Genomic DNA, 9725 nt, shown 5'->3' with positions numbered 1-9725 from the left:
TCATTTTCTCTCAAATATTGCATTCCAATCGGATAATGCACTCAGTCGTACTTGCAGCCGAAGTCATACATAGACATCTGATTCGCCCTTCAGTTGCCAGGGGGAGCTGTACCGTCAGGTAAATCGGCGCGATCGCTGTTTGTCGTGCACGTACTAGTGTATCGTCAGAGAGCGCATCGCTGTATGGTGCTGGTCAGTGCCAGACCATTTACGGACCTCGGTTAGAGTCGACCACAAACACATCCCCTCTGGATTGTCCCAGTGTCTATAGCTCATTAAACTGACGGATTAAAAGGATATTCGCTTTATTGAAGAGTCTTTCCGGTAAGTGAAGTAGGACGTGTTAGTTCGGCTAAGCTAACGCTGTCTGACGAAAGTTTGTTGCGCTGAATTTTGCGTTTTTCCTCTGAATGTTTTGACCGATTTGCTAAGCCGTATTATCGACTGCAGTGGCCTGTTTCATTTTTTACTTCGCGGTCAACGCATTTACAAGGCTTAAAAGATCTAATGTAAGGCATTTTTGGTGATTTTTGTCTCATTTGTTTGTCAGGTTTCCTCAGCGTGAGTTGCTGTCTGAAGTGAGTTGACGGCTAGTGTGCTATCGCTACTAGCAAGGCGAAATAAACTTTATTTTGTTTACTTAACAATCAGTAACATTTTTCTTCTTTATAATACTTTATAAATATTATACTACTTGTCAAATGTTTCAAATGCCGCTATTATTTCCCGAAGAAAAATGGTCACTGTCGGTAAAAGTCCGACTGGACATTTGTAGTTTTTAACGCGTCAGACACATAACAACAACTTTCCTTAAAAATCTGACAGTACTCGCTTACTTTTCTACGCGTTAATTTATTCGTTTTGTGAAAATGTAATACGTTGAGTGTATGTTCCTTTACACCGTACAATGTAGTGTTTTGCTTGATTTTTTGCGTAATTGTTATTTTCTTGGACTTTTTTTTCTCAATCTGTTAATGAGCTGTTTATAGAAAATGTACTACGTTTAATTGAATGCTCCTTTTCACTGTACATCGTGTTCCCTTTTTTTATTAGGTCGTGTGTGTATTGCGATCCTGAATGTTGTCTTTTTTCTTTTTGTCCATGCCTCTCCCCCTTTAAATACAAAAGCTGTTTTTAATTTATTGGTTCTTTTTGGGGAAAGCTCTTTTAGTTACCTTCTCAAGGCTCGGAGGTCTGGTGCTCAAGGAGGTCAAAAACCAGATGGTAACACTGCCTGTGAAGCGGTCTAATTCCAGAGGCCTGGAGGAGAAAGGTTGAGGCTGGGAAAAGTGGATTTGTTTTAGGAAATGAAAGTGAAAGGCTCGCAGTGTATACATACCAGACAGCTTTACATTCAACAGCTTGCTTCACCCTCTCCATTGCAAAATATAACAATATCAGGCATCACTGTGCTGGTGAGAACAGAAGTACAGTGTATTAATAAATGCACTGTGAGTAACATAGACTTTGACCATGTAGCTATATAGTTGTTGTGTGTTTTGCTTTGGACGTTCATTAAAGAGCTATTGTTATGCAAATGCAAGGCTCATGTGCTTAAAGTCCAAAGTGAGGTGACCAAGACTAAAGTAATGCAGCCTATGCATTTTCATTGGCACAAATCTTTGACGTTTAAATAACGTCCAAAATGAATAACTTGATTGCTTAAAATGCTGCAGTATTAAACAACAATAATCACAGATGTTTTTTCCACTGCCTGTGTGTGTGTGTGGGTGGATTTATTTATATATATATATATATACACAGTACTGTGCAAAAATATTAGGCACATAATATGTATCACAAACGCATTTGTCTTAAGATGGTTATTTATTTCTTCAGTTTTAGTGTGTCAATAGGAAATATAAATGTTAGACTCACAAACATTACTTTTGCAAATAGAAAAGATTAGAATAGAAGAACAGGGAGCCCTGCAACAGATGCCGTGGGCCCCACAAAGCCCCCCCAACATCGTGTCTGTCTGAGATTACATAAAAAGACAGAAGCAATTGAGATGGCCTAAATAGAAGAATTGTGGCGAATTCTCCAAGAAGCTTGGAACATCCTTTTTTCCAACACCAACTGTTTTAAAGGCAAAGGTGGTCACGCAGAATATTGAATTAGCTTTTTTTTTATGTTTACTGGACTTGAAATGCATGTATGAAATTAAGTGATAAATGAAAACTCTTTATGTCATTATTTTTGAAGACATCCTCACTATGCAACATTTTTCACAAGTGCCTAAAACACTTGCACAGTACTATATATACACTTATATACACAAACATACACGCACACACGCTGGCAGCAAAAAGTGTGGAATAATGTGGATTTTGCTGTTTCGGAAGGAAATTGGTACTTTAATTCACCAAAGTGGCATTCAACTGATCACAAAGTATAGTCCGGTCATTACTGATGTAAAAAAACAGCACCATCACTATTTGAAAAAAGTCATTTTTGATCAAATCTAGACAGGCCCCATTTCCAGCAGCCATCACTCCAACACCTTGCCCTTGAGTAATCATGACAAATTGCTCATTTGGTTACATCAAACACAGTTGAAAGCTGTTTGGTTCGTTAAATGAAGCTTAACATAGTCTTTGTGTTTGTTTTTGAGTTGTTACAGTATGCAATAGACTGGCAGGTCTTAAGGTCAATATTAGGTAAAAAATGTCAAAAAAAGAAACCGCTTTCTATAGAAACTCGTTAATCATTGTTTTAAGGAATGAAGGCTATACAGTGTTTGAAATTGTCAAACAAAAAACAAGATTTCATACAAAGGTGTAGACAACAGTCTTCAAAGACAAAGAACAACTGGTTCTAACAAGGACAGAAAGAGATGTTAAAGGCCCAGATGTACAACTAATCAAGAGGGTAAGTACATCAGAGTCTCTAGTTTGAGAAATAAATGCCTCGCAAGTCCTCAGCTGATGGCATCATTGAATTCTACCCGCTAAACACCGGTTTCATGTACAACAGTAAAGAGAAGACTCAGGTGTAAAGGCCTTATTGGAAGAATTGCAAAGAAGGAGCCACTTTTGAAACCAAAAGGCTAGAGTTGGCAAAGAAACACAGACATTGTCCAACAGATAATAGGAAAAGAATGTTATGGATCGTAACCCCATTTTTGATGAGAACTTTGACGTAGTTTAAGAAGAACATTTTATTTTTTTTCTCAATTTGTAATAGTAATTTTTCACATTATTATTGTACTGAATATACATTGTGATCAGTTGAATACCACTTTGGTGAATAAAAAGAACAATTTCTTTCCCTAAGAGCAAAATCTGTTAATTGTTCCAAACTTTTGGCTGCCAGTGTATCTGCCAGTCCCAGGTTAAGTTGTCCAGTATGCTTCTTGTAGTGTGTTTCAATCGCAGCAAATGTGTGAGGTATCGGATTGCAGTGGGAGTCTGTGACAAGGTGACAGCAGGGAGGTTGTAGGGAGGGGGGTTAAGAGGCAGTATTGATCAGGTTTCACATCCCTGCCTGTGTTTCTCTGGCTGCTCCATCTAGTCAGCTCCCCACCCCTCCTCTCTGACTAGCTTTGGAGACATAATGGCTAAGCAACAGAGAAAATCATACACCCACTACTTCAGACCTGGCCCTGAATGTTTCTACCATCTCATCACAAAGGTGCTGATGCATCAATACCAACCCACCCCAATGCAAACGCAAGCCATTTAGTCATATCATTCTGATCTAAAAGTTGGAAAACTGAGCACAGCCATTTGATACTCACTACCCAAGAGCCTGTATTGAACATTCTTGCTGTAGACTGTAGGCATCTGCATTTGTATATCCAATTGCTCATTGGAAGACGGAAGGAAAGCAAATGAGAGCAACTGATTTCTTTTAACTCTTTCTACACCACTGTTGGTTAGCATGATGGCAGATTAGATAAAGATAGATGGGATAAACCAATGCAATGGGAGGTTGTGCCCCAGCTGACCTTTAATGGTATTGATTTGCTTTAAATACACTTGGCTATCGGAGTAAATTATTTAGAGTGGCACCGGATAGGGTGATTTCTAAGATGGATTGGCAAAGAGCAAAGCAACCAAAAAGATTTCTTGCAATAAATTGTTGTTTTTGTTTAGTTTGTTTTTTAAAGAAATGCCAGGTTAGGGAAATGCTGTTTTGCAACAGCTGAATGACAAAATGAATTGTCTAAAAGACCTCGTTTATTTACGAAGACTTTTGTCATTGTAAATCCTCTAGGATAATTCCGCTCAGTGGCAGACTTTTGATATTTAGTTAACTTAAGTAATTAAAACCTAAATTGAGTTATTCGTCTTTTCTATGAAACTATGTAGCCAGTTACTAACCTGTAATTTGTCCTAACCAGGAGCAGCATGACACATTTTCAGCAACAAGTATTTTTTCTTTTCACAATGTAAATGAAATGCAGCACAAAGTGAAAGACAATCAGAGTATATTAGATGTGTAATTTGATTTTTATTGTGGATGGGACTACCAGTACTATGCGTCAGAAATAAAAAATAAGCTACCAACAAAATGTCTTGTCACTTGTCTTTACACTTGTTTATTGCTCTGAAATTGTAATTTAGCTAGTAGGTAGCACAGCTACACATCTTCTGTTACTTTATGTTAGACTCAGTGGATAATAAAAATAGAGTTGGTGGTTTGGTGCCAATTATTAGCTGTACCCACAAGTAGGGCTGCAAACTTACACAAAATTCATGGTTCGGTAGGTACCTCAGTTTTGGGTAGGGCTGCCCCTGACATAATATTTTCCTAGTGGAGTGTGTTAGTTTAAGTCATTAGTCGACTAGTTTATGATATTAATTGAATTACTTATATATATATATATTTTTTTTTTGGGGGCATCAGAAAATTATATGAGTTCCAGGGCTGAGAATGTATTTTATAAGTAGCATTGCTAGCATTGTTCTACATTACAAAGAAATACTAAACCATAATAATAATATTTAAAATATAGATTTTACAAGCGCATGCACCAAGTGAGCCACAGCGACACCGGCAAAAGCGGTAATGATTCTAAATGTGTTGGAAAAACCAGCAAGGAAACTGTCAAGGAGACATTTATAGAGAGTAATGCACATTAGGGTTGTGCCAACAGACGATGATCAAGGGGATCGACGGTGGTCAGAGTGATCAGCAATTGCTGATGCCTTTGACCATGTCAAGATGATATTTGGCTCGTTTTCCCATTAATGTATTAAATTATTATTATTAGGCTATTATTATTATCATATTAATATTACAAATAATTTTCCTGTAGACACAGACAGGCACTTGAAGAAACACATTTTATTATATTTTTAAGAACTGATGACAGGAAAGCTGCTATGCGCATGTATGACACGCTGTTTGTATGGAGGCGTACAGTCTCGTGGAACACGCATATGAAAAGGATTCTCAGTATTGGTTTCTGTCTTCTGAATTTTTTATTTTTTTTGCAAGAACAGTATCGTCTTTGACAGAGATTTTGAATTGGTGAGGCGCGCCTCCCCTGGGAGGGCGCCAGAGAGTCCCAGGGGAGGCATAGCACGGGGAAAATTAATCATAACAGTTCACATCTGTACACATCTGTCCTGCTAGCTTGCATGTTAAAGTATTATCATGAATATTTCAAGTTGGGATTTTCGTGGACCGGTCCTGATGATGCGCCGCTGCAACAATGTGTTATTTGCAAAGAGGTGCTAGCAAATGATAGAATGAGACCCTGTAAGCTCCAGCGTCACATTCAGGCCAAGCTCTAGTCTGGTGGCCAATCTACTGGAATTTTTTGACAGAAAGCTGAAAGAATTGCAAACACAAAAGAGAGTAATCCAGACTTTTAGCTCTGTTAATATCAATGCGACTGAAGCATCATATTGCGTTGCTTTACGTATAGGACTGAGTTTCCCCACCTCTCTCGAAAGCTATGAAAGTCCTCATGCCCTTCACCTCCACTTATGTGAGTGCGGGTTTTCCGCTTTGAACCTGCTTAAAAGCAAATACCGATCAAGGCTGCAGGTGGAGGACGATTTACGTTTGTGCCTTTCTACCGCGCAGCCGTGCATCAATCACCAGTGTGCATCAAAAAGTCGGACTTATTGTTCCCACTGATGTAGGGGCGATGAAATTGAAGAGGCAAAATCGGCAATCAGATTTTTGTATCTTTTTTTTTTTTTTGCTTAACGTAGACCTATATGAAAGTGATTTTTATGCATTTGATACTGTGACAGCGCTGTCCATAGCTGATGTTGTTTGATGTCTGATGTTGATGTTTTCAAAGTTGAATTGGCTTAAGTAGCCTAAACTCTCCAAAATAGCTCTTATTCAATTGATATAACTTTAGTAGCCTGTGCTGTTAATGAACATGTTTCCAGCTTAGTTATTTGACCATCGAGGGTTATCCGTTCAGTGATCAGAAAATAGAGCTGTCCATCGTGCTGATTTCGTTCTGTCTGATTTTGTTGGCTCTTTGGTTATAGGGCTGTTGAGCATAACTTTAGTTTTTTTACTGTGGAGGATTCTGTTCCAAATTGCTTGAATGTGGTAAAAATGTGTTTGCAAAGTATGTGTTTAAAATATGTTTTAAAAAGAAAGACAAACGTGTTTGAAATGTTTAGAAGAAATATAACCCATTTCAAAACGAAACAGAATTTTGTTGATAGCTTAATAAAAAAAGTTTCACGGCTGTCTTCAAGTTCTCTAGGGGGAGGCTCACATTCACCCAATTTGAAATCTCAGCTCAGGAGTTGTTTTGAGTTTAGTTCTCTTTATTTCCACAGAGCAGTTAATTGTGACCACATCTCTGCAGCCTATACATCTGTGATTATAAATAAAATAATACAAAAACACATTCACCTTGAACCATGATTTATATTTCCCTCAGCCCGGGGGTTGCCTATGTAATTGGATATTGCGAGATGATAATATATATATATATATATATATATATATATACAGTGGGTACGGAAAGTATTCAGACCCCCTTACATTTTTCACTCTTTGTTATATTGCAGCCATTTGCTAAAATCATTTAAGTTCATTTTTTTCCCTCATTATTGTACACACAGCACCCCATATTGACAGAAAAACACAGAATTGTTGACATTTTTGCACATTTATTAAAAAAGAAAAACTGAAATATCACATGGTCCTAAGTATTCAGACCCTTTGTATTTAGTAGAAGCACCCTTTTGATCTAATACAGCCATGAGTCTTTTTGGGAAAGATGCAACAATTTTTCACATCTGGATTTGGGTATCCTCTGCCATTCCTCCTTGCAGATCCTCTCCAGTTCTGTCAGGTTGGATGGTAAACGTTGGTGGACAGCCATTTTCAGGTCTCTCCAGAGATGCTCAATTGGGTTTAAGTCAGGGCTCTGGCTGGGCCATTCAAGAACAGTCACGGAGTTGTTGTGAAGCCACTCCTTCGTTATTTTAGCGGTGTGCTTGGGGTCATTGTCTTGTTGGAAGGTGAACCTTCGGCCCAGTCTGAGGTCCAGAGCACTCTGGAGAAGGTTTTCGTCCAGGATATCCCTGTACTTGACCGCATTCATCTTTCCCTCGATTGCAACCAGTCGTCCTGTCCCTGCAGCTGAAAAACACACCCACAGCATGATGCTGCCACCACCATGCTTCACTGTTGAGACTGTATTGGACAGGTGATGAGCAGTGCCTGGTTTTCTCCACACATACCGCTTAGAATTAAGGCCAAAAGTTCTATCTTGGTCTCATCAGACCAGAGAATCTTATTTATCACCATCTTGGAGTCCTTCAGGTGTTTTTTAGCAAACTCCATGCAGGCTTTCATGTGTCTTGCACTGAGGAGAGGCTTCCGTCGGGCCACTCTGTCATAAAGCCCCGACTGGTGGATGGCTGCAGTGATGGTTGACTTACTACAACTTTCTCCCATCTCCCGACTGCATCTCTGGAGCTCAGCCACAGTGATCTTTGGGTTCTTCTTTACCTCTCTCACCAAGGCTCTTCTCCCCCGATAGCTCAGTTTGGCCGGACGGCCAGCTCTAGGAAGGGTTCTGGTCGTCCCAAACGTCTTCCATTTAAGGATTATGGAGGCCACTGTGCTCTTATGAACCTTAAGGGCAGCAGAAATTTTTTGTAACCTTGGCCAGATCTGTGCCTTGCCACAATTCTGTCTCTGAGCTCTTCAGGCAGTTCCTTTGACCTCATGATTCTCATTTGCTCTGACATGCACTGTGAGCTGTAAGGTCTTATATAGACAGGTGTGTGGCTTTCCTAATCAAGTCCAATCAGTATAATCAAACACAGCTGGACTCAATTGAAGTTGTAGAACCATCTCAAGGATGATCAGAAGAAATGGACAGCACCTGAGTTAAATATATGAGTGTCACAGCAAAGGGTCTGAATACTTAGGACCATGTGATATTTCAGTTTTTCTTTTTTAATAAATGTAAAAAAATGTCAACAATTCTGTGTTTTTCTGTCAATATGGGGTGCTGTGTGTACAATAATGAGGGGAAAATGATTTTAGCAATGGAAAACTTAAATGATTTTAGCAAATGGCTGCAATATAACAAAGAGTGAAAAATTTAAGGGGGTCTGAATACTTTCCGTACCCACTGTGTAAATATATATATATATATATATATTAATTCTGTGCAATTACATTTTTATTAAAAATAACACGTTAAACAAATGTATGCAATTAATCGCAATGCCCCCGGACCGTAATAAGGAAGATTTCTGAGAAATGCAAGCTTGTAGTACCACCTGTTTACTCCAGAGGGCAGTAAGTGAAACTTCAGCTGTATGGGCAACACACAGTTTATACAGTGAACAAAACAACCATCCAGCAGCAGCACAACACAAACATGCATTAAGTTCTTGCATTCAAAACACTTGATGGAGCGCAAATTCGAACTAAGAGATCTCAATATGCGTTCTTAGTATTAGATATTTAACTTGACACAGTGACCTAAAAATTTACAGGCATGAAAACTCCTCACCTTTCGGCGAATTTCGCCGTTTTAAAAACAAAATGGGTCACCTACGTGACTTGTGCAGATCCGATGAAAAAACATTTGGGGGGGGGGTGTTGGGGTGTGTGTGATGTATCTATAGTTACCATAAACTTCGCGGCTTTAAAAACCAATCCAATCATTCCTAATGCCGAAACCTGACAGCCAATCCGAGTCAGAGTACCTGCTATATCTCTATAGTTACCATAAACTTCGCGGCTTTAAATACCAATCATCATTCCTAATGCCGACTGACAGCCAATCCGAGTCAGAGAGTACGGCAGAATTTTTTTCAAAGTCACACCGCAAGTCTGATAACTGGACACACTGCCGAACAAAGACAGTTCTGCACGTCGAAACGCAAGCCTGAGGTAAGTTAGCTTACAATGTTATTTGCATTCTCTATGGGTTCCGGGAGGGCTCGCACTAACGTGCTTTCATACAGTACATGACCTTAACTTGTGCAGCGATTGGTGGAAACAAATATACCTCTATTAATAATATTTAACGAAGTGACTTCCAATAATTTCCTCAGTGCATAACTTACTTGATTCCACAGACATATTCTCCATCTGTAAATGTTAGAAAGTTATGCAAATATTTCCATTTTGAGGTCATGAGTGGACGAGCCTTCAGCAGGCTAAACTTCCGTGAACGAGCATGCTGCGCCGAACAGACGGAGCACAATAGAATAGGAGCGCTAATAATTCTGACTAAAATATACATTAACACTAAATAATAAATAGATTTT

The 9725-nt window shown here is 39.0% G+C and overlaps 1 protein-coding gene across 2 annotated transcripts in view; it reads left to right on the top strand.

Moving 5' to 3' along the window:
• The first annotated feature begins 158 nt into the window (after positions 1–158).
• LOC127617415 (bone morphogenetic protein receptor type-1A-like) overlaps positions 159–9725 on the top strand; it is a 58986-nt gene continuing 49419 nt past the window's right edge. Inside the window, exon 1 of one of the 2 annotated variants that reach the window (XM_052089379.1) lies at positions 159–324. The gene's annotated coding sequence lies outside the window, so the exon portion shown is untranslated. The remainder of the gene's footprint in view (positions 325–9725) is intronic. The other variant, XM_052089376.1, reaches the window with a different exon arrangement.

The sequence above is a fragment of the Xyrauchen texanus genome, chromosome 24, assembly GCF_025860055.1.
Source record: "Xyrauchen texanus isolate HMW12.3.18 chromosome 24, RBS_HiC_50CHRs, whole genome shotgun sequence".
Classification (NCBI taxonomy): domain Eukaryota; kingdom Metazoa; phylum Chordata; class Actinopteri; order Cypriniformes; family Catostomidae; genus Xyrauchen; species Xyrauchen texanus.
This window is presented reverse-complemented; position numbering and strand designations above follow the sequence as displayed.